At 36.2% G+C, this 19,604-nt stretch overlaps 1 protein-coding gene across 2 annotated transcripts in view; it reads right to left on the bottom strand.

The window, feature by feature from the left end:
• ryk (receptor like tyrosine kinase) overlaps positions 1 to 19,604 on the bottom strand; it is a 65,002-nt gene that overhangs the window by 36,916 nt on the left and 8,482 nt on the right. The window lies entirely within an intron of this gene.

Below are 19,604 nucleotides of genomic sequence, written 5' to 3'. Positions count from 1 at the left end.
AAGTTGATTGACAGCTGTAATCTCCTGCGGCCTGCCATGCCTTGAAGCAAACCTTATCATGACTGAAAGGCCCCGCTGTGGCTGACTGGAGCCTATCTGTCTGTCATGGGGTCTGCTCAAACATAAGGGGGATGGGGGTACACAAACCCTTTCTAGAACATATCTATGAAACAATAGTAGATGTATTTATTTTATTTTATTAATTTTTTTAGCTGTACACCAAGACAACATAAAATCAATATACACTACTGTTCAAAAGTTTGTGGCCTGTAATAATTTTTGTTTTGTTTTTTGAAGCAATTTGAAGCAACCTGCAATTATTTGATTAAAAATACAAAATATACAGACTTTTGTGTGGTCATGAGAAACTTTTTGCGTGCTCACACATTACAATTTCCGGGTTATGTCTACTATAAAACCTATTACTTTGTGCATAACTGCCATTTTACTATGAAGAAAACGTGAATAATTCATAATTCATGATTCTGAAGCTGAAAATACAGACGAATATGCTTGGAAAGATATATTTAAAATAATGTAGGCCATTTTTTACTGGTAACACAAGACATTTGGCATTATCAGCACCCACAAATATACCCCCATTGCATTATTATACATTATATTCAACATTATAAAACAGTTAGTTCCTGTCCTTGATTCTGATTGGTCAATAGCCGTGTTTTATTCACGATAAAACACGGCTATGGCCGCTTCACACAACGGTTCTGTGTATCACTACACAACACCCTTAGCAACCACTCTTAGCAACATAAACTGTATGTTCTAAATTGATATTGTTCATTGAAGCTTACTGTATTATGTAGAAGAGTATTGTGAGAAAGAGATCGAGTGAGCAAATTTATTACCTGCATTCAGATTTAGCATTTTCCTTCAGGTCAGTCCTATGTTCATAATAAAAAATCTGTTTAAATGTCCGATGTATCACCTTGTCCTTTTAACATTTAAGGGGTTTTACCGTGACTAACAGTGCTAGTCAAAGCATTTGTCAGTTGCCTCTTGTTCCGTGTTCACAACAATTCAGTCTTTTCAATGTAAAAGTCTTTGCTACTGACTGACTCACTCATAAAGAAAGTCTTTGCTGCCATCTAATGGCGTACTAATGTAACTTCTGTTGCTGTTCACAGTCAGGGACTATTATTTCCGGCAGAAGGAAGGCTTTTAGAAAAAGTTTACTTCATGAAAGTTGCATTGATACATATTTCTGGATTTAATATTTGTACTGTGTGGTAACCGTTTTATAAAAGCAATAAGGTACTCAAGGCTAGTACTGTATTGTGAATAAGTCACGGCTTCGCATCGTGCCTAACAACGCCCTTCAGCCGTGACTTATTCACGATACAGCACAGCCTCTCGTACCTTATTGCTTACTTATATATAGTAGTTCAATGTAGTACTGACACTAAAACTGTCAACTTGAATTTTTTCCCCTCACAGTAATTTTCATTTTAGGTGAATTATACACAATACATATTGTCCATGATACATATTGTTGCATTTTTGTGTTGTGACATATTGTGACATGATATACTGTTACACCCCTAGTATCAGTCTTTTTTATGGACCTTTGAACTTGGCAAATAGGACAATGCACACAGCTGTATTGAGCCATCAGCCCATTTCATGGCATGGTTTCTCAGCCGTCATAGATGCGGGATATAACAAGGCTGTGATACTAGAGTACATTGCCCTAACGAAAGCAAAATTTTAAGCAAATAGCTCTTTATTAATTCATGCGCATCCATACTATGCACATCCAGGAAACAGGTTATAGACCGTATACATAAACTGGACATAAAAATTTAACATGTTCCTAATTAATTCAGTCAATTTTTTTTTTCAGAGAAATGATTGGATAACCAAGCAGTTAATGGGCACCACTCACTTCCATAGTATGGAGAAAAAAAAAAAAAAAAAAAAAAAAAAAAAAATTACTATTGAAAGCCAATGGGGCCCATCTAATGTTTGGTTACCGACATTCTTCAAAATATCTTATTTTGTGTTCAGGAGTAGAAAGAAATTCATACAGGTTTAGAACAATTTGAGGATGAGTAAATGATGACAGAATTTTCATTTTTGGGTGAACTATCCCTTTAAGTTGTTACCGTTGTTATAAGAAAACAGTTCAAGTGATCACGCAGGCACCTCACACAGACACACACACACACACACACACACACACCGTATCAGTTCTAGTGTGGCTAACTGGACATCACAGCTTGTTCATTATCAAACTAAAATATAGTCAACCAAATATATAAAAAGTTACACTGCTCAATTAAAATAGTCCATAGTACAATCTGTGAGATTCAGCAGTCAGTCGATATTGGAACGCAAGTGAAGTACAAAGCCTAGTTTACATTAAAAAAAAAATAGTTTAGCATCCAAACACATTGCGATTATGGAATCATTTGGATTTGGCAGTATTACAGAATAGCACGAGTTAGCAGGCCTACAGTGATATGAGGCTGCCCACCTATGGAGCTATGTGGCTGTGTGGCCCCCAACACAGACACACTCAAGATGCAGGAGTCCTCAAAGTTCAGACAGACAGCCCGTCTGACATAATCCTCTAAGCACAGAGGAAAAGAAAATCAGCCAGCTGTGAGAGACTACTGAGGCGTGAGTTATACTAGACACATACCCACAGACTTGAGACTAATTAACGTTCCCATGTCTTGCACCATGTGACCTGTCTGGTCCGACTTTTGTCCACACTGCTTTGATACCCCTTACAGCCATGTGAGTAGTAGTCTCACATAAACAGACCACTGACTAAAGGCATATGGTCAGGTGCTCACTGTAGCTTATTCTGGCCATGAATCGCCCACTTAGACAGGAAGAGGCCATCTGACTGACGTAAAGCAATCAACTACAAGTTGCAGTTTAATCCGAAATACATAGAAGAACCAACCAATAGAATTTGAACTGCCGATTTCATCCGGCTCTTGCTCTTTTCGTATGCAATGTGCAAAAAAAAAACTCAGTAAACAGACTGTGGACGGTCACTGAGACAGACTATGTGAGCAGAGGCAGGAACAGTTAAAAGTTGTAATGAAAGAATGGATGGGGCATTTCTCAATTTAAATTCCTTCTTTCTCAAGATCAAGCACTAAAATGATGATATATTGAGAAAAGAATTTGGAGGAGAAACAAGATTTAGCCCAGTCATAGCCCACAAAACAGTGGATGAAGAGGGTGTTGAAGTTCATGGGTCAAGTGTGCTCAACCGTCTGACCAGAGGTTCCAAAAAGAAAGCAGGAGGTTGTTTGAAAACAGCTTTCTGCGTGGCATAAAGTGCTCCCAGCCTTGAAGAGCTGGTTCACTACAGGATGATTAGGAGAATGAGTTCATTATAGCATATGTGCAGCCTATGTTTTCAAGCTTGTTTATTTGTGACTCCGTGGGGACCATTTTTAACCTCTTTTCTTTATGCTTAAGTAACAAGTTTGTTTCAAAAGAGCTGTGGTTAACCATACAGCTTGAAAAAAAAAAAGTGGTTTCCGCTTGCTGCAAAATGAAATCTTTGAATGCTCTGTAATGTCTTTTTATGTAGCTTCAAAACCCCTTTCATGGTTGAATTGCTTCCCCTCTGAAAAAGCAAAGACCAGGGAGAAAACATGCCTATGGGGTGAGACTTCGATACAGCATTATGTTGGTCGATCTTGCTCAAAAAGAGTTTGACAAAGCTCTAGCTCTGTATGCGAGTCATCTTCAAGCTTGCCAATGTAGAAAAAAAAAGATGATCTCAAAAAAGTGAGAAGTGCATTAAAAAAACCAAAAAAAACAAAAAACAAAAAAAACAACAGGGGCCAGATTTAAATGTTTAGATAAATCAGTAATGTGTCAACTCCTAAAAATATTACTTTCACAAATCATAAAAATGTACAATTTATGATGTAATTACTTCAAAATGTAGTAAGAATTTGTAGTTTTTTTTTTAAATGTGGTCTGAGACTCAAAACATGACTTTTTTGTTTTGAACACTCAACACAAAGAATAGAACTGAAGTTACAGACAATACAATGAATGAAGGCAATGATTTACATCCATGTCGTTCCCCACAGCCAAAGGCATAGATATGCGGTTTTGGATTTCTTGGCCTCTGGAGATCACATTTCTGTCTTCAGAAAGGTACAACAAAAATGTTAGAGCCAGGAGAGGAGGTAAGCACAGGTAGAACAAAGAGTCTCCTGTAGTCGGGGTCCGATTCATCCTCAATCCCTCAGTGCACAGGACACAAACAGCAGCCAAGCTCAGAGAGTGAGTGGAAGGGAGGGGGGCTCTGTTATGTATTGTTTAGGGCTGCACAATATTAAAGAAAAATGCGATATCCAATAACTTGTTAAATGTTGTAATATTCAATATGCGATATGATAATGCTTTAAGTGTATAAAATAAATTAATTATAATATATTTAAAAACTGAAAATGTTATAACCAGCATACGTTTCACATTCTTTTTGTGAGAAGAAAGCATCCTGACAACTACTGAAAAAGAAACAGCAGTCCTTTTTACATTCAAAAAAAAAAAAAAAAAAAAAAAAAAAGTGTCATTTTAACGTCAATGTAAACCAGGGGGTTTAGGGTTTCAGGTAGGCCTACATTAGGTTTATTTAACAAACAGAAATTTAATAATGAAATGTAAAAATAAAACACTGCTTAAGGTCCTTGCACACCAAGTCCGAAATTATGCGTATGCGTTTTTTCGTATTCATCATCCTGAAAATTCATCACGCACAGAAAACTTGCACACTAAGTCCGATGCATATTAATTAATCCATTGCAAAAGAATTCGCAAAACAATACAAAATGTCTTCAAGCAGTGAGGATGATTTTGTTGTCCTCTCTCTTCTTAAAAAGAAAAAAAGAAAGAGGAAATATTGGGTCCATTCAATCCTGAGATTGTGTAGAGAAGAAGGAGAGTTCCACCTCCTTATGAAGGAGCTGTGGGATTATCTCGAACGATTTAAAGTTTACTTCAGGATGTCAATGGCTCAGTTTGATGCTTTGTTAGCGATACTGGATTTTGGGGTTCACTTGTACGGTGGCTCTGAATTGTCAAAACCCCTCTCAAAATGCTTGCTACGGATGCGAAAAACAGAAAATTGAACCTGATCCAATTTTTTTTTTTTTTTTTTTAATGACGGACGAAAGTTTCGAAATAAGTGTGTAATTGTGATTGACACAACATGAAGTCGTATTTATTTTTTAACATGCAAACATTTCAGACTCATTGTGCAAGGAACGAGAATACTTCTTGTGCGCCAAAAAAAAAAAAAAAAAAAAAAATAACGACTTTAACAATATCTAGTGATGGCCGATTTCAAAACACTGCTTCGAAGCTTTACGAACCTTTTGTTTCAAATCAGTGGTTCGGAGCGCCAAAGTCACGTGACTTTACAACCTAGAACACATAGCTCACATAGATCACTTCAGTTGTGGTGCATTTGGAATACAACTTTAACCAGATGGTTAATAAAGAGAATGTTACTTGAATCATAGTGTAGTTACGTTAAGTTGACTAGTTAAACAAAAAAAAAAAAAAATTTAATTGTTCTGAAAAAGATTTTATTTTTTTTTGCCATATCGCCCAGTTACAACTACAACACAATGCAACTACAACAGGTTTGCGTCCACACACATTTCTACATGAGCCAGCAGGCCACAGTTCTCGTTACACACACTATGTATGCACCTAGTTCAAGGTTCATGGGATGCAGTGTTCACATAGGGGTACAGAAGCTAAAAGGGCAGAGGGGTCAAATCTAAAGAGAGTGGTGGAACATGCAATATAAGGAGATCTGGAGTCTCATTATCATCAAGAACGTCAGCATGGCGGCTATATTGGAGTCCCTCGAATGTAAGAGTTCAGCACCGATGGTCAGGAGGGTAATCAGTGTAATACCAAACAGGTGTGGGCTAAAAGTAAATGATAAACTAGCAGGCAGACAGGAAGACCCAGTGTGTAATGCTGCAACGAATAGAAAACCACTTTCAGATGTGACTGCAGCACTTCAAGGGTAACTTTCATAGAGCTGACGTGTTATTTGTAGTAAACTGAACTGGACGGGGTGTGACAGGACGACAACAGGCCCAGCGGAAATGGCAGTGGTGTCACAACTTGGACGGCTGGTGAAAATAACCCAAACTATGGCGAAGCGTAGGAAGAAAACGTCTCCCAGCAGAGGTCTGACCTCTGGAGGACCACAGCCCAGTGTGGGATCAACTGCAATTGCCACACACATTCTCTTCTGCAAATATTTCAAAGAGGGTCTGCTGGTATTCATATTAAGAGGTTCTACTAGCATAATAAATAAAATACAAATAATTTCACACTTTTTTATAAAAGTAATTTTTTTAAAAAAAAGTTTTACTAAGAGTGCATTCAGACGGCCTATTTTAAGATGAAACCAAGACCTCATTTTATCCAACCCACCATGAATTTTTCAATAATGCAAAACATGCATGAATTCACACAACATCAACATTGAATTCTATAGACCAGCATGTCCTTTCATGCAATGGAATGTCTTAAGGAGGGAGACGAACAGATTAACACAGATTCTAGAAATAGATTCTCAGCAACTTGTGTGAAGAGAGCAACTAGTTTTTTTATATTATGTGATATTATGTGGTTGCAGGTGTTCTGAATGGTTTTTAGTGTTGCTAGTGTCTTGTTGACTCAACTTAAATGTGTCCACCCCTGAGCTTCTATGATATCCTGGTCTCTAGATATGGATTGGGTGACTCTTTCAATGTAAGTCTAAGGGATTTCTCTGCTAGTTGCATTGTCTGTCAGGTGAAAATCATAAGTCTGATCACTTAGTAAACACATCGTCCCTACCCACTATACCCACACACCATACCCCATGATCCAGTTCTCATTGGTTGAACTTTCACACGACATTGGAAAACACTGTGTCATGATTGCAACGTGAGCAGATTCCGGAAGTCCAATAGCTTTAGCCAAGCAGCATGTCATGTCTCCGTGACTGACGTATTGTCTTGTTGTGTTTGGGTTCATTCGAGATCACCTGCTCTAAATAAAGATATGCGATCTACTATGGTTTACTAATGTTTTACTAATGTTTTGCGAAGTTACAAACCAAAACGTGGCACAATACACATGCAACAGCAACGATTTTTCATGCAAATACTTATACGTATAGTTTGGTCTCTAAATGAACAATATGTTTTATGTATTCTGCTAGTTGAGACCTTCTCAATGATATATTACAAGTCTATCTGTAGTGTACTTTGTACTATGATTTTACAGATCACAAATTGTATGTAAAGCAGTTATTTTTAACGCTATGAAAATAGAGCACTTCTAATTTGTCTAAATCTGTTGAATAAATGATGACAGAATTTTAATTTCCATGTAACTATCCCTTTAAGAGGTTTGAAAAACTAAGGTAACTCTAAGGCAAGCACCAATAATAACAAATTTTAAAGTAAGAAAAAGGTGGAATAATTTTAGCAGGTATAATCTTCTCTGCTTAATATTTCTACTGTTCTAACAGTTTCCTTCAGAGCTGGGTAAGACCAGGGTCAACAACTTGTTATTTTGGTACACAAACAATTTCCTTATGACACCAAAAAGAAAAATTGGCACAATTCAGATAAATATTTAACTTTCCAAAATTCAAACACCATTCGAACCACTGTGACACTGCTTTATTAAAGGAATAGGCATTATTTTTTACACTTCAAACAGCCTACCACATATGCTAAAACAAAAAAAAAGTCTCAAACAAATGTGAAGAGAGGTAGTGTAGACTAGTGTACAATTAAATAATAGGTTGAGTGCATGGAGAGAAAAAAAAAAAAAAAAAAAAAAAAAAGTAAAAGGGGCCTACCCCCCAATCAGTGTGGCAGTTCCAATAGACAAGCATACAAATGCGAATACTACTGCCAGTCATTCCGATTCTATTCATGGACTCCTTTTGTAATAGCTCCCTGCTCGTCTTTCAGCTCATCTTGAAAGCTTTCTTCATCCTCTTTTCTAGCTTTGGGCACATGTTCAAGTCAAGCAACTAAGCAGGCAAAGCACAAGAATCTTTCAATTGTGCCATACTTTGCCCTGTTATTTTAGAAGCAGCTGCAAGGCATCTTTAATGGAGAATGATTTTACTTGATACTAGTTTTCCCGTGGTCTCAGGCTCGGTGGCATTCCAGTCGACCATTATCTCTTCTACCAACATGAGTGAAAATTTGATATGGTGTGCTAAGCAAAGGGCAGAAACAACCTATAATATAGCGCCCATTTTCCACTACTTCAGTAAATGTGATGCTCTCTGTGGATCACTAATGGATCTTCCATGAACCGCAGGCAAAATCAGAAGTACATGCACAGGGAACTACACGCCATTGATCAATTAAGTGAAACAACTCTTGGAATGACTACTTCTTGGACTGACCAGTAAAGGACCTTACGTATTTTATTTAGCAACTTGTCAATTTTAAGTAAACTAGACTTAAATTTTAATCCCAATTCAGTTAAATGAGCAACATGTGGGGGCCACGGAAAGCCCTAGGTGCTTCAACAGGAGTATAAGAAGTGTCTAAGTGTATGTGTTTATTTATGTGTGTGGTGACCAAAGCTTCCTAAAACCCCCCAGCGGTGAAGGATTTATAGGCTTGGTCAGAGGCAGTCACATTTGGAGAAATAATTACTGATACTGCCAAAAAGCGTCTCAGCAAATGGCAACCCCACATGGGGACTGCTGGGAAGATCAGGGTGTCCTTTCCTTAATAAATGTGGTCTTAGCACAGAATTCATGTACACTATTCTAAAGAGGGGGAAAAAAAAAAAAAAAAAGTAGATCTGCCAATAAAACAACATTCTTTTCTCTGATGTCATTATGGCCACTTGGCTTTCAACCAAGTAAAATTGTTGTTTAATGTTGACGTTAAAGAGGGTCTTTTATCTGGTAGCTTTTGCCATTTGAATTGCAAAAATAAGTTGTTTGGAAATAAAAGAAAGATAAGATAATCAATAGTTGTTTCCATGTTGAAAATATTTGGCCCAACAGTCATATTTTTCCATTGACATTCACTTTTTTCTTTTTTTTTTTTTAACAAAGAAAAAAGTTTAAGTAAACATGCTGAACTTAGGCCCTGTCCACACGGAGACGAGTTTAGCTGTAAACGCAAAAATTTTGTATCATATAGGCGTTTCGTCCAGACGGATCCAGCGTTTTCAGAAGGTGAAACCGCTATTTTTTGAAACCGCATCCCAGAGTGGATAAATCTGAAAACGACGCCCTTTGCATTTTCGTGTGTACAGCCAACCATATTTTGTGAAGCGATGATGTCATCACCCCACGTGTCAACCCTAGTCAGACACCGCTAACAGCACAAAATAGCAACAACAGCGTACTACATGCTTGTGTTCGTGCTGCAGAAGCTACCGAGCCTCAAGCTTTATTTCTAAGCTTTACTAAAGTTTGTATACTGCGCGCAAGGTTTATGCGCATGCTCCAAGTCTTATTCTTTGCTTTTAGTGTATCTCTATTGCAGAATTACAGCGCCACATACTGATCTGGCATGTATACTACATCGTTTTGGGTCGTTTCAGTGGTTTCGTGTGTACGCAGATATTTTTTGAGACAAGGAAAAAAAAAAAAAAAAAAAAAAAAAGATCGGATAGGGAAAGCTCTGGCTTCGTGTGGATGCAGCCTCAGTAAGCTCCTTTGGATCTGCTGTAGATCTATGGAAGGGGGAATCAACCAGGTGTTTTATAGGTTCCCGTTTTGATCCCAATGTTTGCAGAGTTGTGGGAGCAAACTCACTTTTGGCCTCAGACATACTGAGTTCACGTCTACAGAAAAGTCATACTATAAACGCAGACAGATTTGCTTCAGAGGGCAGTAAAAGGTAACGATGCAGAAAGTATTCCGACTGGAACTACCCCTTGTCTTTTTTCACTGTCCACTTAGTCCATATTTCATTACAGTACAACGTCCACCGTCCAGCAGTCCTAGAATTTCAACAGTAAAGAATGTAGGTGACTTTAAACTGGTGGCCTGTATATCGCCAAGAATCTGGCAATAAGATATGCATCACAATACAAGAGTTATGGTACGATATATTGCGATACCATAAGCATGTCAGGGTTTTAACCGAACACAAGGCCACTGCCATGATCTTGAATATAAAAACAAATATCGATACAGTATCGCTAAACACAATATTGCAATATTCACATGTATCAATATTTTCTTACACCCCTGTAGAAAAAAAAAAAACTGTAGAAGATAACATCTAAGAAATGTTTGTTCCATTCAAATGCTCACAGAGGTACTACATGAAAGCAACTGTGATGCATAACATCAAACAAGGAGACAGATCCTAAGGCTATTCTTAAATCCAGACACAAACTCTCCTCAAAGTAATGGAACATGCAAAGGTATGTATATTATATTAGTTTTTGAACATGTCCATAGGCGTCACATCATAAGGCCTCCAGTCTTTTGGAACTTACTGTATACAGCGGAATGTCACAAAAAAAAAAAAATTATGGAAAAAAAAAATAATAATAATCACTGTACAATGAATCAGTTCGCAATATTGACTAGTGCCTGTGGATATTAAAGGTGCAGTATTTAATATTGACAGCTAGCAGTTAAAATGGGTACTGCAGTCCAAATTCAAAATATTGGAGAGAGTCGTTTCCACCCCTCCTCCTCAGACTTGACACTCAAGCGGGTTGCCAGATGGAGAACACGTAACAGGAACAAGTATAATTGACAAATGGAAGGCAATGAGCCTTGATGAGTTGATTCATTCGTGTTTTAATATGCCTCTGGTCATAGAGTTTTTTAGATGCATGCTGAGACTTTTCAGGTCAGATAGAATCTGTGATCTCTGACCCAGTTCATTTGCTGGCATCCATGGCTACAATACACTGTTTTCTCTGCCAACTGGCAACCCAGGGTGTTGAAATACTGTTGGGTAAATTGGCAGTGGGCGGGATCACACAGTCCAAAACAAAAACAGACATTCCAACAGAACGCACATTTCAAAGTAAAATAACTGGCTGTAGCATTGTTTTTCAGAGAAACAAATATGAGAACTTAGCATGTTTCCTAAATATCTGCAAACTCGAGTTTTTTTATTTGCTTTAGTACAGTCAAATACATACATACAGAACCTTTAAAGCTCAAAAACATTGATATTGAATCTAAAGTCTGCATGTTCTGCATGTCTGTGAATGAGCGCCGCAGTTTTGTCTATTACTACACATATACATGTGACCCTCGTGGTGTTTTCAGCATCTGAAATCTCACTACATGAGGACATGAACACATGAACTTCACCCCCAGAGCTACTCAGAGTTCACTTCATAAACATTTTACTCAAGAAACACTGAAGCCATATCATATATACACAGAAGCTAAAAGGTCTTCACGTCAACCGATCAAAATAAAAGTTTTGAGGGTGCTCTAATTGATCAGGCGTGGAATGTTATCGGCCGATAATAGCTTTATATAGTTTGATCGGTGGTCTCTATAAAGGCCGATCAGAAGAGCCAACCAAAAACTTGTAAGACAATTTTTCTATGCGGAGCTAAAATTGCTTCACTACATTAACTGGTCTGGCACTTGTACCAGGTGTCTGAAAAGGACAAAAACATCTTTCCAGAAAGTGGAGACATTGCAACGACAGCAACCCTACAGCAATGATAGCAAGAAACTAGGGCCGGGATATTTTAGTGCATTCCTTTCCTTCACAGCAGGGCACATTCTTTCCTCCCTAAATGCCCAAACTTAATGTCCAAATCAGCTAGATCAGTGACTGTCATAAAATACAGTCTACTTTTGCTAAACTGCAGGGTGTGTTCGATAATAAAAAGAGTTATTAAAACTGCATTAAGTTGCGAAAGTGATACTGTTCCTCAAGTGGCTTTCTGTGCGCGCTCATTCTCATTGCTTAGTAGATTTAGTAGGATTAATCTATATTTAATTTATACAGTGAAAACTATGCAATTTTACCTTTAATTACTTTCTGTTGATGAAGTCTGCTATTTTTTTTAATTTTTATTATTTATTTCACAGGAATGCTATATTTGTTAAGCTCTAAGCTGTTCTTAATCACCTCTAAGAGAGGGAATGGAATATGTTGCACATGTTGCTTGCCAATAAATAATGAATTGTCAATTCATGATACTTCCTCGTCGCTTAATTTTTTATACTTAAAATGTATTGTTGTTTAAAATAGTATTATTTATTTTAGTGATCGGTATCGGTGATCGTATAGGCCAATACTGCTTCCAGTTATCAGTAATCGGCCCCAAAAATCCTGATCGGAGCACCCTTAAAAAGTTTGGTTTAGTTTAAGAAATTATAACAGAAATATTTTGCCATTGCACAGTAGTGTACTAGTGTACATATACATATTATATATATATATATATATATATATATATATATATATATATATATATATATATATATATATATATATATATTTCTATGTACTCCTGACACTATAAACTTTTATAAAGGTCCTGTCATGAAAAGGGAAGAGAAAAAAAAAAAAAAAAGCGCCTTGATATACCATGAAACTGCCAGAATCTTAAAAAATACTGTGATACAGATTTTTGGTCATACCGCCCAGCACTACAAACTATACTTTTTTTCTAGTTGTGATTATTATAAATTAGTGTTGTCAAAAGTACCGGTACTTCGGTACCAAGTCGGTACTGAAATTCTGAAAATGTGACGATAAATGCATTTCTGTAGTACCGGCAGTGCCAAGAATCTGGGTATATTCGGTACCCACTGATAGGGGCTGTGGCAGTATTTACTTGAATATGACACGAGTGAAGCACAAAGCTTTGTTTACAAAAGAAATAATAGGTTAGCAATTAAATGTGACATCGCAGCCATGGAAACATTTTGGTTCATGCCGAATGAGAGAGGTAGGTGAGTCCATAAATTTAAGCTTTGTATTCTGTTTTGCGAATCACGATTTGGTCACCCGATTAGCAGAGAATTTAACAATATTCCATTAGCCTAGTTATTCCACTGAACATGGAATCTTTGTTTCCTTTCCCAAATCTTCAATCACGCAGGGGATTATAAACGTTTAAGCCCATTATAGGCTATTCGCATTCTTTACTGTGGTAACATAGAAAAAACACCGTAGGACAGAAACCTTTTTGCTTGCACATCATTTTCTATTTAACACACTTTCTGCTTGTTATTAGACTTCATAAGGCGCGTCAAGTTTATTTGTATACCGCGTTTCACACACGCTGGTGATTTTTACTTTCGCTTTCTCTGGCAGCGCAAAATCAAACATAACCTGAATGTCTGAAGATAAATCTAGCTTTTCAGACCTTTTACAACAAGTATCAGTTGCTTGTAACATCAAGAGATAACATGAAGATATTATTAAAGAGAAATGGTCTCTTTCCTGCTCGTGTCCCACATCCCTCTCAAAGCGCAGAGCGGCTATATGACGCATCTTTGTGTGGAAATAAACGAATGTTTTTTGTTTTTTTTAAATAATATTTAACTTTCTTATTATTCAGGTTATCATTATTTACCGATATTTATTTCATAGCTTTACAGGCTGTAGTGTGTTGTTTCACTGATGAATAGCTAAAATAAACACGCACATCTGTTACAAAATATATATATATATATATATTTATATTTCAAAATTTATTTAATTGAGGTATATATACACACACAAACATACACACACGCTCCAAATATTTATATATATGATTACCATCATATTTAATATGTTTTTTTAAAAAAAAAGCTAGGCCTATATAAAATAGTTCCAACAGATTTTGCTGTGGTACCGAAATTGGTACCGAGAACCGTAAATTTTTATGGTATTGGTATCGACTACTGGAATTTTGGTACCGTGACAACACTATTATAAATGACTCGATTTATTGTGTGGCATATAAATAGCACTTTTTGCAAGAATATTTAAACAGCAACCAATAATATAGTAAGAAATACGGTAAGTGGAGTGAAACTGCAAACTGGCTTTACTTAAAAACTGTGTTAAATATATTTTCATGTACTTGGGTTATTATACTGAAAGAGGAAATTTTCATTCTGTTAAATGTTATGGATTCTGTGATCACTAAGATTCAGTTAGCACTAGCACATGTCTAAAAGTGGTCCTTGAGAATAAGTTAAACTTGAAAATGCTTCATCTGCATTCAAAACACTTCAGTTAACAGTCTGAGGGTCAATGTGAGGCCCAAATGCACAGAACCACCAGAATTAGCATTCCATCAAAGCTCTACAACTATAAAATGTTTCACTCATTTTAAGTCCACTCACGTAGACAGCTGGACTTTACTTCAGCTTCTTTGATCAGTTTTAAAGCAGTGACAATCCTTTCTTTCAGTGCCCCATCACAGAGTTTAGCTCTCAGCTCATTAATGAACATTAGTTTCCTGCAGGTCTGCTTTTCCTGGGGGCAGGGTCTGAGGGATCACTTGGATGGCTAGGCTTGGGTCTCTGGAAAGTGCATTGTTTTGAAGAGACAGGTTCCAGATTGTCATGGCTGAGCTGTGGCAGCTCGGTAATGAATCTTGCCTGGTGCTCAAAAGGAGTCAGCGCCAGTCATTAATTACAACCACATGAGCCAGTCCTACTACAGCTGCCACCGCAGTCAAGCAAACAGAGCTTGTTCCGTAAGAGGTATCCTCAGAACTCCCGCCTTCACTGGAACAACATGGCAGTACAGCTGCTGCTTAAGTAAACAAACTTCTATGGGTATGATACGAACAAGGGAGGGCTCGCTTACTCATATGAGAGGGAGGCCAAGCTGGTTTGTGACTTCAACACAGTACAATGCCGTTTAGGACTAAAGACACAGTGAGAAGCCTAGCCTTTTGTAGAGACTAGGTTAGTGTACTCTTGATGCAAAGGTAAGTCCATAAAGGATGCTTAACAATCCTTATACACCCAGGTGGAAAAAAAAAAAAAAAAAAACTTAAATACAAGCAAGTGCATTTGTAGTACATTCTTATTTTTTGTGCCAAATAAAATTGTAAAAGTTATACACTATTAATACACTAAATGCACTTAAAAAAGTATACTAAATACCACTAATACTTAAACTGATTTTTAGTGCACTGAAATAAAGTATACTGCCTAGTTCAATCTTAGTAGACTTTTATATAGTTAACCTAAGTTTAAATTAAATTGATTTTATTAAAAATGTGTTACTAATGTACTAGTTAAGTACAACTTCCCAACTGTGGTACTTAAGTACACTTAATATAAATGCACTTAATTAGCACTAACACTTAAATTGATTTTAAGTGTAGTCAGATGAAGTAAACCAAATATAAGTGTTTTATAACACTTGAAAGCATTACTTGAAAGTGTGCTATGAACGCTTTACATAAAATTTTAGTAGATTTTTATATATACTGTCACTAAGTTCTATTTTAATGGATTTTCATGAAAAATAAAACATACAGGTTAAATGTGTAGTAAAATTCACAATTTAACAGTAAGTATACTTTTAGCATAAGATACTTAAAGTGCTATATTTTAAATATTTTAATGTTGGGAAAAAAAGTGCTACTAATGACATACTAATTGTGTACTTGACTGTACTTGTCACTGGTTCACTCTGTCTTTCTGTGAGTATGTGTTGCTGCTGATGAGCTGATCAGCGTCAGCTGGTGCTCATCAACGGCGCTATTTAACATCTGTGCATTCTGCCCTGTGTTGTCAGATTGTTGGTGTGTTAGCAAAGAACATACACTGAGAAGAAGTGAAACTCAATAGAACGTTCCAATGAAATACCGGTGCCCAGCAGCAGCCCAGCAGTTGTGTTTAAGTCTTCCACTTTTTTTTTTTTCTCTCCACAAAACCTTTGCTCTCTAGAAACCATGTCAGTTTAGGTGAAATTATATGAAGTTCAAGTATTAGCATTATAAACACTGAATTAATACCAACATATGAAATTAAATTAAGGACATACATCAGAAAAATTGGGAATGTAGGACAATAAATATATAACAGAATATAACAGCTTGACAGTAAAGTAGTTTTTGCAGTGTTGTTATATTAATGTCCGTTAAAGCAAGTCTATGTAAACAAAAAAAAAAAAAAAAAACAGCCACTGTGTCCAAAAGTGGGAATTATGGGATAACAGACAAAGCAATGCATCACGTTCTATAAGATCATGTTTATAGCATGATTAACAGGATTAAAAAGTATATATTTCAGACCTAGTGGAGTAATTTACTCCGCTTTAATCCCCTGGATCACGCTACAAACATGATGATCTTAACTTTATTATTAATTTATCAATTTACTATTAATAGCAAATATGTTGCATAAAATGGAAATACAAAATAAAGTAGGCTAACTACGTTACCTCAGATGTGTAATGGTTGGATTCCACAACTGATAATGTAAAACATATATAGGCTAAGACAAAACAATATTTACTGTAGGTGTCATAAAATTTACTGAATTTGAGAAATTTCCTATTGCGTTTCTGATTTGGCTGTGAGATTCGCCGATTTTGGGTATGTAAAATGTGATGGATTCTATTGTCCAGTTGGCATTTTCACCCCAACATGGCTGCCGTGCGCTACCGAAGCGACACCTAGTAGCTATTACCCAAAAAGCATCAGAGTTTCGCCTCTTGGGTTCTATATTCTTTGGTGTTAGTCCTGACTATGTTTGAGCCTCTCGTTCCTCATTCCTGTTCTGGATATTCTCCTTCGAGAGTGTTTTGGATTACATGTTGGACTGGTTTGCCCATTGCAGTCCCTCCGCTACCAAGAAACACTTTGCCATCTGCACCGGTGGCGTCTCACCCTTGCTATCCTGCTGCTATTTTTCTTAATAAACTGATATTTGCTGCATTCACTATTGAATCCTCCTTATTTCACATGACAGTACTACTTAAAGACACCATTAACATGCAGTTAAGTATATCATATAAAAGGGAATATTAACATAGCTACAATACATTTGAAATGAATTATTTAATGTATAAAAATATGTGGGCAATACATTATAAATACATTTTGTATATATTTATCATATATTATTCTTATATTTTAAATAATTCATAAGTGTATGAAAGATGGGTTCAAGTATACTACAAGTGGTAACTAAATACATTTTTTAATACAGAGATAGTATGTTAAAAGCACATTTTAGTTCATATTCATGGTGCCTCAAAACAGCACAGTTGAGTACACTTAGATGTTCTTAAGATTATCCCAAGTACTAAAGAAGAATTTTTAGTATATTAAGTACAAAATTAGTGCACGAAAATAGAACTGTGGAAGTGTACAAAGTGTACTGAAATAAAGTGTATTTTAGTACACTCTTTTTTCACCTGGGCAGTGGGTCTTATTCACTAATAATTGCATGAAGTATCTTGTATTTGTACACAAAGGACAACTTCTCATGAAAAATGTCTGCCTAATTCACAACACATGCGTATGCACATTAATCTGTTCTTAACCTCTTTTTAATCTTAATGAATTTGGAGTATTCAAAATAAGCGTTTTTCTTCAGAGGAACCTTGCAACTTAAAGCTATAATGCAGCTTTTAATTACTCTTTTACTGTATATGATGAAATATATTTAAAATGAAATATCTGTCTAAAATATGATAAGGCCACCCAGAGTATGATTTTTTTGCGTACATGTAGTTTCAAGTGTTTTGTTACTGTATCTTTTTCCTAAATTTTGAATAAATTTAAGTACAAGTTATTGGTGAATCAAGATTTGTTCATGAAAATATTTGTACGTCGATTTCACACACAAAATTGTGTGCATACACGCTTGGTGAATGAAACAACAATAGCACGTGTCGTAAGTGTCTCAGTACAGTAGCACAAAAGTGTTGTTTGCATTTTCCCTGTGATGTGGTCAGAGCTGGAGTTTGACTACCATGGAAGATATGACTAACATCATTTAATACGTAACAGCACATGGAGCATGCATGAGAGCGGTTCATGAACGCAATGAGTTCAACAATTTAAAGATATAATTAAAGAGTAATTAAAGTGTCTCTCAACACACATCACAGTTCATATTCAGACTGGAGCAAGCATGTTTCAAGTTATGGACATATTTCACATACTCTCCTCTGCTCCAAACATGAACCACCACAGTGTATGTGCATTTATTTCATCAGGTCTCCTTCAAATTAAATATATATGTGCAAATAAGGACACCAATGCAGCGGTATGTCTGATCATGAACATGATGACAATGAATTATTCTGAAACACAGAAGACAATGATGTAGACCGAAAATTCTAAGAATGGACAAAAAAGTAACAATGCCTTTATTTTTTCTGTTTTAAACTGATGTGTCATTTGTTCAGAGATTGTAGTGTTTGTTAACGTAATGAAAATATTATTAGACATTTTAAATGTTCTTCCTCATTTTTCATAAACCAATAGCCATGCAAAGTTATAATGCTGATTATCTGATATTTCTAAGAATAATTTAACAAAACGTATTTGATTTGTTCATGACAGTTGTTAGTAGTCTCTAATGATAAGATTTTTGTGAGTTTGTTGTCATAGGGTTATATTTTTAAAATACATCAAGGTGCCCCCAACTCTGTTGTTTGTTTTTTTCCCACTCACATTTAAATATTCATTTGTCTGTATAATGAGCGTGTTGTAGGTCTGTGTTTTATTGGTTGATGTCTCTCCTCTTCCCACCCTCTACACTCCCACTTTTCCACAGCTTTACACGCCCATTTTTTGAGTCAAATCTGAGGTGTGAACGAGCAGTGCTAAAACAGGGGGGTTTCATTACACTTTAACATGGAAAAGACCTTTTATCGCTTGCATATGGTTAGGGCATGGTATTAAGATTAATAATACTGGAATTGTAAAAAAAAAAAAAAAAAAAAAAAAAAAAAAATATATTACTTAATACATCCTGTCCAATGCTTTCCTTCAAACAATGTTCATATTTAAGGCTATAAAAACAAATATAGCGAATGTAACCATGTAGGCCATGCTTTTTTTTTTTTCTTTTTTTTTTTTTTCAGATGCACTTGTAATATCAAACTACTGTATATCGATATAAACAGCATTGCCTCAAACTAAATCATTTATTAAATATATCGATATGTTTTACATGTATATACCGCCCAGCCCTACTATTAAACATAAATGTACTTTCGAACTGGCCCTTAAGTTAAACGTTTTGAGCTGAGTCAGCCAACACTCTTCATTAAATGAGATCTTCTCATACCTCCATGAAGTGGGTGAATGCCTTCATTCTTGCTGTTTTTCTGAGTGTCAGGATCAACCCCAAACAAACACGATGATTTAAATCAACTCACTCACCTCCCTTTCATGCTGCCATGGAAACTATTGATAAAAGACTGGGCCAGGCCAAATACCTCAACCTATTGAGGTCTCTCCTAATATGGAATCGGAGGAGAAAGCCTGCTGAAGACCAAGAGATGCAACCTTTCTTTTTGACAAGAGTAAGGCACTAATATTGAGGTATCTGATGAGTGGAGAATACTGCGAGGTCAGAGATGAAGAATGCTCTGGAAAAACACCAAAGAGGACGAGTCAAATAGCCCATCAAG

The sequence above is a fragment of the Ctenopharyngodon idella genome, chromosome 6 (genome assembly GCF_019924925.1).
Source record: "Ctenopharyngodon idella isolate HZGC_01 chromosome 6, HZGC01, whole genome shotgun sequence".
Lineage (NCBI taxonomy): Eukaryota > Metazoa > Chordata > Actinopteri > Cypriniformes > Xenocyprididae > Ctenopharyngodon > Ctenopharyngodon idella.
This window is presented reverse-complemented; position numbering and strand designations above follow the sequence as displayed.